At 36.4% G+C, this 19210-nt stretch overlaps 1 non-coding gene across 1 annotated transcript; it reads right to left on the reverse strand.

The window, feature by feature from the left end:
- Positions 1-1059: 1059 nt before the first annotated feature.
- On the reverse strand, positions 1060-1223 carry LOC113836848. Its single transcript, XR_003487371.1, has one exon. It is a non-coding gene; the product is annotated as a U1 spliceosomal RNA (small nuclear RNA).
- Positions 1224-19210: the final 17987 nt, after the last annotated feature.

Consider the following 19210-nt stretch of genomic DNA (forward strand, 5'->3'; position numbering starts at 1 on the left):
GTATTCCTTGTTACTTACATATAATTAAAGTAATAACCCAGGATTAATTATTATAGATGCAATAAATGATCAACATTTAAGCCAAGAGGCAGGAAAGAGACAAGCAGAGGTTTTAACAGTAACAAATTGGCAACATTTTTTTAAATCAAATTTTCATTTTATGCAGCAAACATAGAAGCCAAAGATGGCATTGGCCAGACAGGACCACCCATTTGGGAAAGTTGGCTATGACAGAACTTTTATAGTGTTGCACAGTATTAAGTGTAAAAGAACATGGTTTATGAAGCAACCATAAATATCTACTCAAATTTATGCCCAATTTTTTATATTAGCACTGCAGTGGGTCATTCTCTGGTGTCAGGTAAGTTTCAAAGTCTGAATGGAGTCTGAGGCCGAATTCTGCCTTGGTCCCTGGAGTTGCTGTGACAATAAGGCTATCCTGCCATGCTGGGTAACAGTCACCATGTTTATATATTGCTAATGTTCATTCAAAGCTCAAGCTTCCTGTTCACATTTCCAACTCCTGAAGTGCTCTATTTGTTGTTGTTTCTGTAAGAAAAAACTCCAGAGATGAGTCGTTCTCTACTCCCACTTTCCACCGCTCTGACTTCTCTCTTCTTTGCCCTGATTACACTTATTTGTGACCACAAATTCTTCCCCTTTATTTCTTTCTCCTTATCTGTCTGTGTTGAACCCATGATCATACACACAGCCATTAAGAAGAGGACAGAGTAAGAAGAGTTTATGATGGTTATAATCTGAAACGTCAGCAAGAAGATGGCTCCCACTCCCCTAGCTTGCCATCCTCTTGGTGTCCCCTCATATTTTTTAATTATTAATTATTATTTCATGCGGGAATGACTTGTGAATGCAGACACACGTGTACTGTAGCATGTGTATGGAGGTCAGAGAACAAGTTCTAGAGCTGGTTCTCTCCTTCCACATTTATGTAGGTTCCAGGGATCAAAATCAGTTTGTCACACTCAAACAGCAAGCACCTCCTACTTGCTTAGCATCTTCTGCATCTAAATAAAGATTGGGGATTTTGTTGTTTTTCAATAAGGAGGAGGGCAAAAGCATCTCCCCATTTTCACAAATTATGCAGTGGGGTTTCTCATGTTTGAGGAAATCACAGGAATCAGTACATCTGGAGTTCAATGGACAAGCTTAGCCTTGGGGAAACCATCAGCATCATCATGGTATTTCCCTTGCTAGGTAAGTGTACATCTCAATGATGTTAACACATAGGCCCTATCTGGTTTCTCACTTTTTGAACCCTGTTGGAGAACATCCCCCTTCTGGCCTGTTTTTGTAATCAACCAATTCCAGAATCCTGCTGGAAAGGTTTCTACCAGTTCTGTATTGCTTACAGGATACTATGTAAACTATAGGTGCCAGAAACTCCTGATATCTAGCGACATTCATGTGCACACTCTGCACAAGTCCCTTTTCCCACACAGACCCCAGTCCTCAGTGATTCACTCTTCTGCATTACACATGTGGCTTCCACTACCATGGGGTTCCTTTGCTTGTTCTCAGAACTATCTCCTGCCCTCCTACTCTGCTCTGTGTCTTGCAAAACTGGAACTCCTGCTCACTGATTCTAGAAGGATACTGGAATATGGCAGAACTCACCCTATGAAGGATACTGGAATATGGCAGAAAAGGAGAAATCCAAGTGTTCACCCTCTTACTATCTTGAGTAGTGTTTCTTTTTGGCAGAGGGAGCCTCTCAAGTGTGCCTCTCTCCAAAGCCCATCTCCAGGTAGAGCAGCCCTGCCCATATTCTCAACCTCTAGCTGGTACAATTGCTTTGATAACTACCCCACCTCCTATTGTGGTCTCTCCAAGCTTCCTATGCATTCCTTTGTAGATCATGCTCATGGCTGCTTGAACAATAAGTCTTTATGCCATCCACCAGAGCCCCACTGCTACGTGGGCAGTCAAAATAAAATACAGAGACTTATATTAGGTACAATGCTGCTGGCCAATGACTAGAATTTCTTAATCTGTATATTTTATAAAGACATATCAGATTGGATGCCAGCAGCAGGTGTCTTCTCTTGTTGGGAATCACATGGAGGCTCCAGAGCAGAGACCAAGAGGAAAAGAACGACTTCCTGCTTGTCCCTCCTTATATTCTGAGTCTGCCTGCTATGTCACTTCCTGCTTGTTTACTACACAGAAGGATGTCCCCCATCATTCAACTCAATATGGAGTTTTCCTTCAACATGGCAAGATTAGCCATTTAGGCAAGAAACTGCTCTTGCCTGGACTGTTTGATAAATTGGACATGCAGGACCCATAGGAAAGTTACTGCTGAACTTGCAAAACAAGACAGTACTGAAGGGTTCCTGCTTCATGGAAAGTCTGCCAGACACACTGTGGCCTATAAGCTGAAGATGGATGCCCCAACGTTACAGAGGAACTTTGGGTAACTGTCCAGGTAGTGAGATGTCTCTGTCAATTCCAGAGTTTATATATTATCCTTCTGTGGTCTTTGATGGAGTTGAAGACAGATAGTTATGGTTATAGTTTTTTTTAGTTATTACAAAAGATAAGTTACATATAAGACCTTAGACTCATGAAGACAGGATAGATGACAGAATATTTTCTTTAAATCTTGCTAAATGTTAATGAACTAAATATCATAACTATAGTTCTTACTTGATAACTGTTTTGTTATATATTTTACTATGTTAAGGTTAAAACCCTCATTTTTATTTACACAGATAAGAGGAGATGAAGGGGGATGTCCTTCTGTGTATGTTTATCTTATTGGTTGTTGATTAAAGGACTGTTTGGCCAATTAGGCAGCAAGTTAGGCTGGACTAGAAGTCAAGGAGGATTCTGGGAAATGTAGTCTTGTGATCCAGGCAGTAAGTTACATAGCAGGCAGACTCAGAATATAAGCAGGGTCAAGCAGGAAGTCATTCTCTTCTTCCTGCTCTCTGCTCTGGAGCTGCCATGTGACCACCAGAAAGACAGGACACAAGGCCAGAAACCTCTATAAGTTTTATAAATATATAGATTAATAGTATGGTTGATAATTAAGACTGATCTTGCAGATAAGAAATGCTAGTCATTGGCCAGCAACATTGTACCTAATGTAAGTCTCTATATGTTATTCTGGCCGCCAACATGGCAGCAGGGCTCAGGCAGCTTGGTATAAAGACTTATCATTACACTGCTATTATAGTTTTCTAATTACTTAAATCCTCCATTTTCATTTCTTCTGTTGAACAGGGCAGCTTTCATTTCCTTGACTGAAAGCTTAGCAACATAAAAAGAAATGGTTTTCTTTTGTTTTTCCTAACTTTATCTCCAACAAATGACAGAAAGGGTACTTTGAAGGAGGAACATCTGCCTTTTCCCATTGCCTGTGAGGCCTGAATATAGGGGCTTTTAAGGAAACATGATTTTGTAACATCGTCTATCTGCTCATATATACATTTGGAAGAAACTGTTCAAATATCAGTCATGTTCTCCTTCACAGACATGTTTTTCCTTTATGGAAAAAGATAGCAAATTTTTGTCATAAATGAGATTGATCATCAGATAGGAGGAGATGGAGAAGGAGGAGGAGGAGGAGGAGAAGGAGGAGATGGAGGCCGAGTATCAAATGACCAGCATGGTAGCTGATGTCTTTTTCCCATATCCTGTTTAACTCTAAAAGAAAAATAAAAAGTACTTTGATTCCCAACTGTAACTAATATCTAACTCAATACATTGCTTAAGTAAATGCTCCAATTTTTGAATGGAATGAATTATACACAAGACTAATAGCCCTGGCTTAATGTAAAAAGCTGTTGAAGCATATAGAAAGAATACATCAAGATGAAAGATACACATATATGAGCCAGTAAGTCCTCCAGAGTATGTGTCTGTCTGGTTCTGTTTTGCTTTCCAGGATCTTTTTCCATCTTCGTTTGCTATACATCCTCACATTGCTAATTAGGCAAACAAGTGTCTTAGTGATACTTCAAATTCAAGTCATGGAAACTCACACAAACTATTGCAATTACACAAAATATAGGCAGAATATGTTACCTTGTAGAAGCTATCTAAACCATGAATCCCAGGAAGGAAAAATGCAGCCAAGTCTCAGAATCAAGCCAGAATCAATCAGATAGCAGAAGAATTCTCTGCCTATATCACTATCCACTAACCTTGGTTTTAGGTGCTCTCAAATTTGTACAAATGAACCCTGGCTTCTCTGTGAGACTAGTAGAGATGTTTATTGCATATCTTTGACATCTAACTTAGCTAGCACTCAGTTCCCAATACCCTGGGTCCTGCCAATGGTCTTTAAATTCTCACTCTAATCACAGCAACTCCATCTGATCCAACACCAGTAAGGTGTCTTCTCCTAGTCATTTTGGTTTTATGTAGGCAAAGAAGGTCATATACCACAAGCAGTATTGCACTGATTGCTCCTATCTGCAAAATAATCATAAAAGACCAGATGGTTGCAGTGGTGGAGAGAATACCTCTCAAGCATCACATCTCAGTAAAGTGGCTGCTGCAGAGGAATGTTGACCTGAATTCAGATCCTCTGCTGCTACATAAAAGTTAAGAACAGAGGCATGTACCTCTAACCCTAGCATGGGAATCAGAGAAAAAAAAGGCAAGTCCTCAGAGTGAATTGGAAGATAGTTTAGCCATTGGTGGGCTCCATTGATCCTATGGGAGCCTTCCTTAAAACATAAGCTGAAGACCCATTAAAGAAGACAGCCAATATCAATTTCTGGCTTTTACATGCATACACAGTGGTGAGCATACCCCCTGACTCACACACATAAATGTTCACACATTCATACCACATACATATATACATACATACATACATACACACACACACACACACACACACACACACACACACACACACACACACACAAACGAACACATCCCCACACATATAAAAATTAGGTAATGGAATCTGTAGTAAGCTAGTGTGTTAAATTATAACCAAATAGTTATTTTGGCTAAAGAACTGACAAATATTAGAATAACAAGGGCACCTATCTTTTTTTCCTCCTCCACCAGCTCAAGTATTTGTCTCTCTAAAGACCATGGCTGATATCATGAGTCCTGTAGGACTTAGCAACTACTGAAGTACCTAAGGAAAGAACTTGATTCAGTTTTGTTCAAGAGCCAGAGAGTTTCAGAACCTTATGTAAAACATACTAATTGACTAGTATAAAGCCCAGCAAAGCAATTGGATTTTGAATCAGTTTGAGAGCTACAGAGTCAGGAAGAAACTAATCAAAGATTAGTCTCTCATCTCTCTCTCATGACTTGGGAAAAGGAAGGAGATGAGATTATGAAGTGGCTTCATACTGTTGGAAGAATGGTTTAACCACTGTTCCTATACCTGCTATCTGCAATATGAGAAACCTCTTATTTTCAAACACAAGTGTAAGATGTCTACTATTAAAAGTATTTCAACAAGCAAAGTTGAATCCTGGTGGGTCAGCAGAAAGCCAACACCTGCCCTTCCGGCAAAGTCAAGCAACCAGAGGTGGGTGTGATACAGCTGAAGTCCTGGAAGAACAAAGAACATCAGCATGAAAGACAATGATAACAGGACTTCAGGAGATTGAAAGGGGAAAGACTTTGGAACTTTAACACTCATTCCTTAGAGCTGATAATTTAATGAAGCAACTGAAGTACAAAAAAAAAGTGGCCTAGAATTCTGGGAATATTTCAATGCACTTAAGCATGGTGGACACCACCAAGGAAAACACAGCAATGAGGAGGCAAACTATAGATGATATATGGAGAAAATAGAACAGCTGGAGAAGGGCAATAATAGGCATGCTCTGCCATGTCAGGAAAAAGAAAATATGTGTTGATCTGAATTAAAGGTCTAACCTGAGAATTGAGCTGGGTAGTAAGTTCTAGCAGGATTGATGAAGACAGATACAATTCTCAATATGTTCTGGTAAAAATCTCCGAGACCTTAACACAGAAGAATGCATAAGTCTTATAAACATTCAGATCAAAGAGAAAGTTTGCTTTGTAGATAGTAAGGATCGTCTAGTCAGTCCCAACACTGAAGACAAAGGACCTCTAGGAAAACACACTGAGGGCCTGAAGTTCAGGGACCTCTCACCAGCCATGATATAGTTCCCCAATGAGGTATATGAGAAAACATAGTCTCGGACTTGCAGTGAATGTATCCTCTGCATGCCTGAAGTGAGAAAAAAGTTTTTTTTTTTTTTAAATGTGCTCTGAACCAAGAACAGGTATGCCCAAACTGAATTTTTTAAGAGGAAGATGATATAATAAAAGATGGATAAAAGATACAGCATTGAACATGAACTCAGTATAGACTCTCAGGGAGCCGGTAATCTCTAAGCTAAGAAAGGATTCAGGAAGTACAGCAGACACCTGTAAAGAAGATTAATTTTATTGAACTATCACAGAAAACGAACTAATAAGAAGTAGAAACAGGGAGACAATGAAAAGTAGCATTTGGAAAGAATTATGAAGTGGTATAAAAGGCAGAAGGAAATGGGGAAATAAAAGTAATTTCAGGTCATTGTCCTTTGGAGAAAGGAACAATGAAAAAAACATTTTTGTAGCAACATTTTCTTAATGTAAAACAATAGTCATCAACATGGTGTTAAAATAGCAGGAAACATGGGAAGCATGAAGAAGGTAGCCATTGCTGCCCTAACCTGATCCAATTTTTTCTTCTCCGGCTCTACTTCATCTCCTTAATCTTTTGTCCACCCACAACACTGAGCCACTCTCTGCTGTGATTACTGTGGATTCTAGGGATATGGAAACCTATCAATAAGCATATTTACAACCAAAGATGGTAAGTACCCACAAACAAAGGGAATCTCTTCGAGCTGATCACTACCCCCAATGTATTCAATCACCAGGATGCTAAGACTGCCTCCTAGAGCAGAAGCTATCCCTTTGAAGGGGCCAGACTGCTCATCTCAAGCACTCTCCAGAACCATTTGTAAAACCAAAGCTGAATGACCAGTCAGACTCCTGGCTTTAACAAAATGTCACCATATCAGCCACATCCTAATTTTGCCTTTCCTTCCCTTTTCTATAAAATCTCAAAGGCCTAAAGATGAATTTGGGGTCACTGAATCCCTTCATGTGTTCTATCCAAGAAGACCAAATTAACTAAATATCTTTTCTCTAATTTTCACCATTAATCTCTTTAATTTGCATATTAGATCCATATTCAAAACCACATTCCTAAGTAGAATGATACAGGTTAAAATGTGTCTACCAACCGATTAGTGGGTGATACTGTGCATAATAAAATTGAAGAGACTTTTCACTTCTGACATTCTGAAGGCAAAAATGGTATCTGATATTTGGTAAATTTTAAAAGGTTTTATTTTATGTTTAAGTATGTAGGTGGGGTAGGATATGTGCACATTAATGCAGGTGCCTGAATAGGCCTGAGGACCCTGAACCCACTGAAGGTGCAGCTACAAGCACTTACAAGCTGGCTGGCATAAATGCTGATAATCAAACCCTAGCCCTCCACAAGAGCATATAATGCTCTTAGCCACAGCGCCATCTCTGCAGCCCATGATACATTCTTAAGAGCACAGAAGGAATTCTGGGAAATATGGGAAGTGTGTATACAGATATTACTTAAAACATACAGAGGCTTTGAGTAACACCTTAAGTCTGTGACCTATTGTTGTCTCTGGTGTCTGTTGGCTTTCCTGGCTGGGTATGAATTCCTTCTACTTCTTCAAGCTACCTATGAGCCTCAGCACACAGAGGAAATGGCCAGTTATCTCACTCCAGTAATGACTTCCTGAGTTCCTTTGAGTTGATGACAATTATGACAGCTCATGGCCTGTTATAACTTCCTTGTCTCCCCACTATCAAAGACAGCTTATCATATCTCAGAGACAGAATAGAAACCACATTAATCAGACATATCTTGGATCTTTTCTTTTTCTTTTTTTTTCCTTTTTCTTTTTTTTATTTCTTTTTTGCCTCAAACTGCTATTTGCTTAGATGACAAAAAGCCTTGAGATATATGGCTACTTATTTAAGGTCATTCGGAATTGAAGTCCAAATTACAATCTGGGTTTTCTGAATTATAAAATAATGCACAATCTATTGCCATACATTATCAAAAATACCTTTTACTAATGGAATAAAATTGAAATACAGCTCTTTGTACCTTTGCCCACTAGTATAAAAATTTACTGAAATTTAATAAGAATTATAAAGAAATATTCCCATAAAATTATCCATGAATAACCTGGTATATTTTAAGATGGATTTAATTAAATTTCTTTATCCTAATAAATGTTGTTTTAAATTTCTTTTTTATAATCAATATGTAATATTATAATAATGCTTAAGTTACTAATTCTGTTAACATTCTGTTGCTCTTTCTTTCCATCAATCATTGTTTAAATGAAGAATAATGTCTGTATTTTCTACAATAAGGATTCTGAAGATTCATTTAATTGCTTTCATGGAAAGACTTTAAGCAACATATCATGCTTTTCTTTCTCCTGTTTCTTTTGGTATACTTTGTTTATCTGGGTATTAATATACTCATCTTGATTTTCTAATTCATATATATTTTATCTTTTATGACTTTAAGATATATAATGTTGTCCTATTTCTAAATTTCTGATATTGGTAATTATTATTCCTTAATTAGTCTTGCTAGTAAATTAATGAATATTTGTAAAGAACCAACTTCAATATTCAGTTTTTTTCCTATCAAAAATTTGTTTTCCCTTTAATAGCTGATCTTACCACCGTTCTTTCCTAATGTCTATATTTTATGTTTTTCCGCTTACTTAAGATGGAAGCTTATATAGATGCCACTTAATTGATTATTCCTTTTGTGAACACAAATTTTAATAGACCTGGATTCCCTGTATTCACTGCTTTAGCTATATTATGCAAGTCCCAGTGTCATATCTTCATTAAAATCTAGGTCAAAAAATTTTAATTAGCATTGTGATACCATTTTGAGTCAAATTATATAAAATAATATTAAATTTCAAAGCAACTTGTGACATTTTTGCATTATATTTGTACATCTTTGTAATCAGATATTATTATAATAATCATAATTTTAAGCTTTTTGATATTTGCTGAGGTTTGCCTTATAAGCTAATATGGTCATCTGTGCTAATGATCTGAATGGAAGCGCTGCTTCCCTCATGGTCTGATATAGTATCCTATAAATGTTTACTAGGTGAAGTATATTAAATGTTTTTTTTTCTGAATCTTCAACATGTTTCCTGACTCAAAGAACATGTTCATTTATAGAGAAGGTATGCTTAAGTCATTTCTGTAATGATGTGTTTGTCTTTTGTTTTGTCATTTAATACTCAACAAGTTTTAAAACAATGGTACTAGTGCTATCCAGCATAGGAGTCAATCTGCCTTTTTTTTTTTTTTTTTTTTTTTACTGTGCCTGTTGTATAGACATCTCTTCCAATGGAAACATTCTCTCCTGGAAGGAGGAGAGAAGCTCCTTAAGAACAAGGAAATACATGAAACTTACAAGACTCAAGAAGTAAATGAAAGTCACCAGAGTCAGAAAGTTCCTGAAACTCCTAACATTCACAGATCCCTCCCCAGCACTATAAAAGTACTAATAATTGCTGGGGAGGGGAGACACTCCCAGGAATTCACACAAGGAACAACAGGGAAGAAGTTTCCATGATTGTCACCCATAGTGGGGTAGGGTTATCACTATGCAGCTGCTTTTCAGTGACCCATGACCCTATACTCCTGTTACATATCCCCAATAAACTCACACATGGCCCTATACTTACTTATGCCTAAAATTAAACATTAGCATTTATGTCCTATTGTACTTAGTTGTTCATATTTCCTCTCTCTTTTAGATTAATAAGGTATGAGTTATTATTCCTTCTTTCATTAAGTTCTTAGTAGTTAATTATCTACCAGTATTTTATTGGTTAGCAAAAACTGTGCATATTCTCCACCAATTACAGTCCAGAGCATTAATTCTAATTGTTTCTGACAATAGTATAAGATGTGACATTTAATTTGACTAATGCTCTATAAAAAATGTGTTATTGTTGCTAATGTACTTTTTTGCATTAATTCTATAAAAAAAATTCAATCCCGCCAAAACTTGGTTCTCATTGCTTTATAAGTCAACATTTATATTTGGCCACTTCACATTTTTGTATTTCTTCTGCATCTCTACCACTATGTATTTTAGCACACATGTTCCAGGGATATATTTCTTCAGTTTCTGTATGAGCTGAGTTTATGCTCTCTTTGTTTTTTAATTGTTAAAGAATTACTTTAAGGCATAATACCATCATCTTTTGGCTTCCATCATTCCTATTAGGGTATCAAGTATTAGTGCTATATTTGCTATACTAAAAATAATAAATCATCTTTATATATGATTGTGTTTTCATCCCACTATTTCTATATTTTTTTCATTGGTTTTTAATACTTTTATCATGATGTAGTTTGTGCATGTGTGTGTGTGTGTGTGTGTGTTTATTTTTCATGCAGCTCATGCTTCTAGAATTTCTGCAAGGCATACATAGCTATTTTTCTTTGACTATTGAATCTGTCATGGTGTCTCCCCTTATCCTCTAGTGCTCAGAAAGCTTCAGTGCTAGACATTCACATTGCATTCCTTGTTCTCTTATTCTCTTTTTCAGTTTTGTATTTGTGTTCATTTTCTGTGCTCAGTTGTTTAGATTCTATTCTGCTATCTCCCAGTTTTTGATTGCTTCTGCTTCTGTGTCTAATTTAAAAACAATTGCTTATAAATTTAGGATTCTGTATTAGTTGACTCTTCAATTTCTATTTGTTTCTTTAAACACATTTTCCCATGTTACAATCACTACCCAATCTCCCTATTTTCTTTCCTCATTTTCTTTTCATATTTGAGACAAGGTCTCACTTACTCTGTAGCCTAGGCTGGACTGTAGCTCACAATGTAGCCAAGACTGGCCCCAAGCTTATGATGATGCTTCTTTCTCAGACTCTCTATTACAGGAATGTACCACCATGCCCAGCATCCTGAACATATCAGTCATAACCATTTTAAAATCATATCATATAACCATATAATATAAATTAGTACATTATCTCTCATATGCCATCAATGAGTTTCTCCTCTTGATATATGTGCTTCCTTAATTGTCTGATACTTTCAAAAATCATCACAACTCCTGGTTATTTTATTCTCACTGAGAGCATTTCTCTGTTTTTCTGAGCTGATCTCTTAAGCCTATGTCTTGAGACCCTTCCTACAACATCATCTACCTGGCTTCCAAATGAACCTCTAGTGTGTTCATTTTCCCTACTAGTCTTGGACACTAATCCTTCTTTTTTCAATTTCTCATTCCAGAAGATTTCAGCTTACCTATTGTTGTATTGCCTCTATCATTGCATTGTTGTTTTGTGTCCCCACAACTGTTATTCAGCTTCATATGTTAACAAATAAACAGTGGGGAAGCAGGGTCTCGATCTCCATTTATTTGCTTCTTTATTTAGTCTCTTGAGGCCACAAAATGTTTCTTGCTTTTTCATTCCTCTACAGCTGCTATCTGACTTGGCAGAGCCCCACTCTCAGCTTCTAACTCTACTCAAAAAGCAAGAGAGGTCCTCGGTGTAATGAGGGAGGACTCATTAGCTCAACTTTCCTTGATTTTTCCAACTCTGAAATTTCAGCTATTCCTGTCTTTATGACTTAAAACATACTGTGATGCATTGAAGCAGATTTTTAAAGTAATCACCAAAAATTTCCGGTTGTTTTCAACAAGGGTATTATTCTATCACAAATCACTCTCTCCTATTCAGATCCTCATTATATTTTTGTTCAGAGTAAAAGCAATAAACTCCATCAGCTCCTCCAAATTTGACATATAAGACAGATGTGAAAGTCTTCTGTTAAGTACCTGGGAAAAGGTTTGCTCTGTATGAAGGAATTTACAGTGCTGCTAGGAATATAGTAAAATCACAGCATGGCAACTGCAGTTTAATGCTGCAGTCAGTACACATGTCACAGTTTTCATATAAAAGACACAGATGAACAGGAGACATGCCTGTTGCTTTTGTTCTTTATCTTGTGCCTAGACATGAATGGGGAAATCTTGACTTCACAGTAGTTCTATAAAACAATAAGAAGCCAGTGGAGCAAGGTTCTAAGTTGCTCGTTTTGGGGAGTTGCTTTTTTTAACCTATGCATTTCCAAGAGAGACAGTCGTATTTGTTTGTTTTTCTATGAAAACCTGTCTTATTACTTCAATTAATATTTGTCATTTTCACAAATTCTTAGCATGCATTCCAGTGTTCTTATGCCTATGATTTTCAACACATATGGTCATTCTCCATGTTCATAGCTAAGTGAAGATTCATAAATTATTGAAATCTTCTATTATACTAACATTTCTACCAGTATTCTGAACAGCAGACAAGGGAGAATAAGAAAATAAAGTTAATGCTTTCTCCTCTTCTAAGGGTATACTCCTTAGAAACATATGCTGTCTTCAGTGATTTTCCAATTTCTCCAAGCATATGGCCTTCTTTATGTAATTAAGTATTCCCAGCTTGCTAATAACTAAAGATCTATGGTAGTATCTTTGAAAGCTAGAAATTTCCAACTTTATCCTAAGAACATAAAAGCAAAGCTATTTGCTAGATTGAGCTTGGTGGCCTTTGTTCAATTTTTGAGGAAATAACAAGGGAAGTATAATAATGGGGACATTTTCAGAGAATATAACCAAGGTACCTTGACCCTATTTCTCCTTGAACTTATCTAGAGTACAAAAAAGCAAGGCTTCAAAGGGTTTCTACCCTCTTGCTAATAAGAAAACTGGAGATAATGATAAAGCAATCACATAAAATAGAATATGAAACAATAACATCAATAATCAAGGAACCTGGGTATTAGGCATAGTTTCATTCATTACTAATTATGGAACATGTGACAACTCATTTAATTTCTGTAATACCTTTAACTTCTTATTGATACCATGCAGGATTAAAAACTCTTAACATACTTATGAACTTAACATACTTATGGATATAATAATATCTTTTAAACTATGTCTTTGAGAGCTGCAGCTACGGCTTAGTGGTTAGCAGCACTTACTGCTCTTCCAGAGGAACTGAGCTCAGTGCTCAGTACTCATGATGTTTGACTCACAACCACCTTTAACTCCAGATCCAGGGGATCTGATGCCCTCGTCTGGCCACTGTGGGCACCGGAAAATATGTAAGGATAAGCACACACATGCAAGTAAGTTTTTTTTAAATCTAAACAAATAAAATATTAACATTGAAAACTGAAAAACCACCATGAAGATGCAAAGTTGGTAGTTTTTTAGCTTTAAGAAGTACTTTTGCCCCATGGTAGAAAATAAACTATATTCAGACACTTAAAAATTTCATCAGCTTTTATTTGCACAAAATTATTATACTAATTACAAAATTATTTTCGTGTATTCATTAAAGCAGGTTCATCATGGTGTCTATTAGACAATTCCTTATTAGCATAATTCAAATTATGTATATGAAAGTAATAAAACTACATTTCTCTTTCAATAATAACTTTAAAGTGTCTCCATTAGTCCAAGGATTTCTCTAAATTGTATGCTGCTGTGTGACTGTGAAAAAGTAAGTCTGATGTTGTAAAATGAATTCAAACAAACTCTAATAAACATTTAATGACACTCTTCAATGATTATATCTATGTGTTGTCGACATGCTTGATATTTAATTTTGTAATTGTCATTTAACTTTAGAGAAACAGAGTCTGCCTTCAATGGAAAATGATACACAACAGCATGAGTACACAGAATTAAGTACACAGAGACAAGACCTCCCTCCTCATCTCTGGCTCACTTTATGCCTTGATAATCCCAAGTAGCTAACTTTGCTAGCAATGGTGTTAAGCAGGAAGGAAGTGGAAAGTCTTAAAGACATTTGTCTCTTTATATTTAAGTAAGGGTGATATAAAAACTACTATTATTTTTGTAGTTTACATCTCATTTCTTTTTCTCATTCCTCACTCCCCCATCCCAACCACACTAGTGTTCTCTGAGCATGGCAGATATTTGAACTATTTTGTGACTCTGAAGTTGCTTTGCCCCAACTGACTTTGTCTTTGACCTTGAGGCTGGTTAGCTATGCCCTTCTGTGATTTGCTCTGTTATGGGTGGAGCTGTTCACTCGTTTTCCCCTTCAACAACATAATCAGCCCCTTGGAGGCAAACACAAGACTATATTCATCATTTCATTATTTGCATATCCTAGGGGTTGTCATATGATTAGATGGAAAGAACTGAATTACATATGTGAATAAAAGACTGGAGGAATAGATGCTATCGGCTAGATGTCCACAATGTCTTAAAGATACAAATTGATCCATACTGGGATGCCTTTTGGAGTACAGCAAACTCAAGATATAAGAAATCTAACATAAACTTATTTTAATATTGAGATATTATCATCTAACTTTATTTGGCATAATAGTGTATATTATAACAGATAATTTCAATCAAATGCTCACATAAAACTACCCATGGAATAAAGCATTAAAAAGATTTACCTTCCATTAATTTTCTGCTATTTTTCACATCTCTCAAAGTCATATGTGTTTTTTAATTTTAAATAATCTTAATCTCTGAGCCTGGAACAAAACAATAGTAGAATAATGAATGTGTTTTTAAAAAGAGGTAATATTTTAAACTAATTGAAATGATGTTTTTGGGTTTTTTTTGTTTTGTTTTGTTTTGGTTTTTGGTTTTTCAAGACAGGGTTTCTCTGTGTAGCTTTGGAGCCTATCCTGGCAGTTGCTCTGGAGACCAGGCTGGCCTCGAACTCACAGAGATCTGCCTGCCTCTGCCTCCCGAATACTGGGATTAAAGACTTGCGCCACCAACACCAGGCTGAAATCATGTTTTTAATAGTGTTTCATCACTTGAAAAAACTTCCCCATAAGTGTATTAATTTAGTAAAATTAAATATTCTTTATTTTTATAGTAAGTGATTAGGTCTATATTTCCTTCATCTATGTAAACAAAGGTGGGAAAGAAATATGGTATAATGTTTAAAGTGCCTACTCACTGTGGAAGAGGCAATAGGTGATTTATTTCAAATTATCTTTTTAAAAATTTTTATGGATTCAAAAGGGGAATTTATTCCTTCACAATATTCCAGTTATAATAAAAATGCAAAAGGACAAACATATGTGATTATCTCTGAAGGAGAGCAGAATGGTGCCCTTAACATCCCACATGAATGCAAGTAAGCTACTCAATGCTTTTAACTTCCATTTCTTCCTTTCTTTATCTTTTGAGGAGGTGCTGCAATTGATGAGTTAAAATACCATGTAGCCATAAAACCCTGTGACTCTAAGTGAGAAGCGGATAACTTTCAAAAGCCTGGGAAATCTGTTGCATCCTTTACAACAGACAGGACATAAGCACAAACCAAGCCAATAAAGAAGCCAGTTTAGCGAAAGCAAAAACACGGAACCTTCCCTCAAAGCACAAATGCTATCACATTCCCGTACTGTCGCCCAATTTCCACCACTTGACAGAGTAGCCCACTGTCTTCTGAGCCAAGTTCTTTGAAGGCTAATTAATTCTGTACTTCGTGGGGTATTCTCAGGGTACTCAGGAGTCATTTGGGGAGGGAACATAAAAGTTACACTAAACAATAATATGCCATTTATAGTCAGGATGTGGCATATACTGTATTGGCTTATTTTTATTTCACAGTTAATCTCCCAGCTCACAAAAGTTTTATCGGATTGGAGGCATGTGCAGTATTCCCTTTATAAAATTTTATAGTCCCTTGCTATTTTCAGGGGTTTATTTTATAGGCACAATTTGCTGTTTTAATCTCACCCAATTGTCATGTTCTAAATCATGGTGAATAAAAATGTCCTTAAAGGAGAGATGTGCTGAGGGTAGTACTTAATTACACTTAGTGCCTGATTTAGAAGTGATATGGGCATCTCAAAGTGAGGGACAGTGAACACAGGAGCACAAATCTACACAAGCCAATACAAGACATCGCTGGGCTGACTGAAGCAAAGCTAATTTTCCCTTCCATACACTGATGGTGTTCTCATGCCAATGGGTCCTCTGGTCCTCCATCAGACTAAAGCTACTAATGGATTCCCTTGGTAGCTACTGTTCACAAAGCAAGAAAATATAGGTTTTATCTGTTCATCAAGGAACAAGATAATTTTTGAGACATGCTTTTCTTATAGGAACTCCCCTGGTTCCTGCTCTGTCAAATAATGGAAATGATGAATACTAGGGAAATTTATCCTGGAAAGGTCATTAACTCATGCTTTAATAAAGTTCAGGGGTATTTCAAATGTACCTAGTCTGTTTACTATATTGCATCTGTAGGTGTGTGGATAAGGGGAATGACAAGAAGAAAAGCAATGTGGTCCATGAATGCTGTAGGGATTTCGTATGCCTGGGATATCTTCCCTTTGCTTGGCTCTTGATTACATCACACCACTTTCCCTTTAATGAAATATTCTGATTGCTAATCCATGTATATTTTGCCTGACCAATTGTAAGTACACCAACTGATTTCTAAAACAGCATGGTTATTTGAATAATTACATATCAACCAAGACATGTCAGTCCAACCTACGCCTCTCCAGGGCTCCTGTATAGAGGGAAGATGGCCAATAAGTTTGAGAATGGCTAACTCAGAAGCCTGAGAGAAGGACTACTAAAGCCTTGAAGTTATTGCTCATCTAGGAGATAGATATTAACAGAATATTATCATCTAGGGCTAGCCATGATGACTAAGACATCACCCAAATTACACAAACAAATAAATCCTCATTTTGTCTTAAACTCATAGGACCTTAGTTTGTCACCTGTGACAAAATTAGACCTGGCTCAAAAGAAACATGACTGCAAATTGAACAATACATTCAGTTCTGGAACACAATATACTAGTCATCTTCTAGGCTTTATGTTGAACATTTCTTAAGCAGCACAATAATAGACAGTGAGAAAATAGGATCATGTATTTAAAACAGATGTTGTCATCAATAACAAATAATGCATTCATATACCCCAAAGTATTCTTGGACAAATCCTCATGGGTAATCCAGCAAATAAATTGGAGACTATACAGTCAGCACTAAATAAGCAGAAAGCAGCAGCAATCACAGAAATAATACCCCTTGCACAAACACTATTCTTACCTTATTTAGATACCTTATTTAGAAAGATACCTTATTTAGAGCTATAAATCACCAGTGTTACACTGGTCTTGTCATTTAAAAAAAGTAAAGTGACATCAGCATATCTTTAATGTGATTGGTAATAAAAATTGCTCCACTTATTCTCATGTAGGCACTTGCAAGTTTGCCAATTCTGTAAGCATGCATACATATTCTTTGCATTACTTTGAAATTTATTTCATAGTATCACAGCATATTCTCTTGAGATTTTTATTTCTTGATTAAAGTTGTGTTTCTAAAACCTTTTTTTCAGGGAAAGAGAGATAGGGAGAAAAATAGTGAAACAAGAAGAAAGAGGGGGATTTTGTGGAGAAAAATCTCCTATGTTTCAAGGCTTCCACAGTATTTTATTGTGTGAATAAATCATAATTTATTCATAACTTTCCCTATTATAGCTTGGGATGTTTCTATCCATCATTCCTAGATGATGACAAATAGTATTGACATGAACTCCCTAGTACTACAAACATCTCTTACACAACTACGTGACTTTTTCTCAGGGATACAGTCCAGGAGTGATGCTCCAGTTAGTTTGCTTCTCTGCTGCTATAATAAAACACTGACCAAAAGCAACTTGGAAATGAAAGGGTTTGTTTGACTTACAGATTATATTATAGTCCATCATGCAGTGAAGCCATGACAGCAACTAAAGGCAGTGACCATAAAGGAATGTGGTTCACTAGCTTGCTCACTTTCGTATACAGTTTAGATTCACTTACCTAGGGATGGCATGTTACACAGTGGACTGAACCATCTGACACCAATCAAAACTCAAGAAAATGCCCATGGACATACCCACAGGTTAATATTACAGAGGAATATACTTATGCACCTACTCTTACTACTTTCTCTGAAATTCTTGAAGTTCTCCTATGCTCCAACTTTATTCAATACACTTTAGTTCTGCCCTGTTTTGTTTCTTCCTTTTATTAATTTCAGGTCTTTAGACATGCCCAGAAAATTCTCTCCCTGTCCAATCTCAATGCTTCACTTGTTCAGGTAACTCTATTCTAATAACTCATATGACTTCCTCCAAGAAAATGGTGTCATCCCTCCAAAACCTGAAGAGTCTCAAAGGTTCCCAGATATCCATGTTATTCACTACCTCATCCATACTGCTTCCCCACCCTCACCCTCAGAACTATCATCATCTCCTCTCAATACAGAGACTGAAACCATCACCAAGGTCAGAAGCTTGCATTCATGATTATTAGATAACCTAATGATCTAAAATATGTAACAGGGAGAATCTAGGCACAAACAATATAAAGAAGGAACACCAAAAGATCATGCTAACATCTATTCTTCCTCCTTGGCATTTTCATCTTTTTTTTATTTTTTAACAATGATTCATTTGCACTTTATTTCATCAAGAGAAGAAACAGAAGCTGGCTTTCTTCACACTAACCAATAATTTTGCATTTTAAAGTTTGGGATGTTTTCCATAATGAGCTGAATCAAAAATCTATTTGAAATATATAAAGATTCAGGTTTTTGCATGTAAAACATCAATCGGTAAGTTTCTTTTGTCTTTGATTCCATGTTGCTGGAAAAAGTTTGACAAAGCTTGCATGCTAATTTGTCCTTAGTTGCAAGTTTAACAGCAATCTCATACTTTGCCTATGAAAGGATAACCCTTCTTTGACATCTTCAGGCTTCAACAGTGATTCAGAAACAACACCCTACCCTTAATACTGTCAGTTTGGAGCCATCAGCATGAAAACCCTTGCTAATGATGAGATGTTATTAGATGGGAACCAGTCCATCGATGTGTCTGTGGGTTACACAATACTATTTTGCTTGACTTTTTTGTGGGTTTATTTTTTTTGCACCATTGGTTGATTTTTTTTTAAATCCATGTTTATTTTTTCCTCCTTCGAAAGCATTTTAGGTAACAGAACTCACTGACTCTTTAAGACTGACATTTTGATTCTTGTTTTATTTTGCAGGATGCTCACACAT

This window comes from Cricetulus griseus, chromosome 7 (assembly GCF_003668045.3).
Source record: "Cricetulus griseus strain 17A/GY chromosome 7, alternate assembly CriGri-PICRH-1.0, whole genome shotgun sequence".
In the NCBI taxonomy this organism is placed as follows: Eukaryota; Metazoa; Chordata; class Mammalia; order Rodentia; family Cricetidae; genus Cricetulus; species Cricetulus griseus.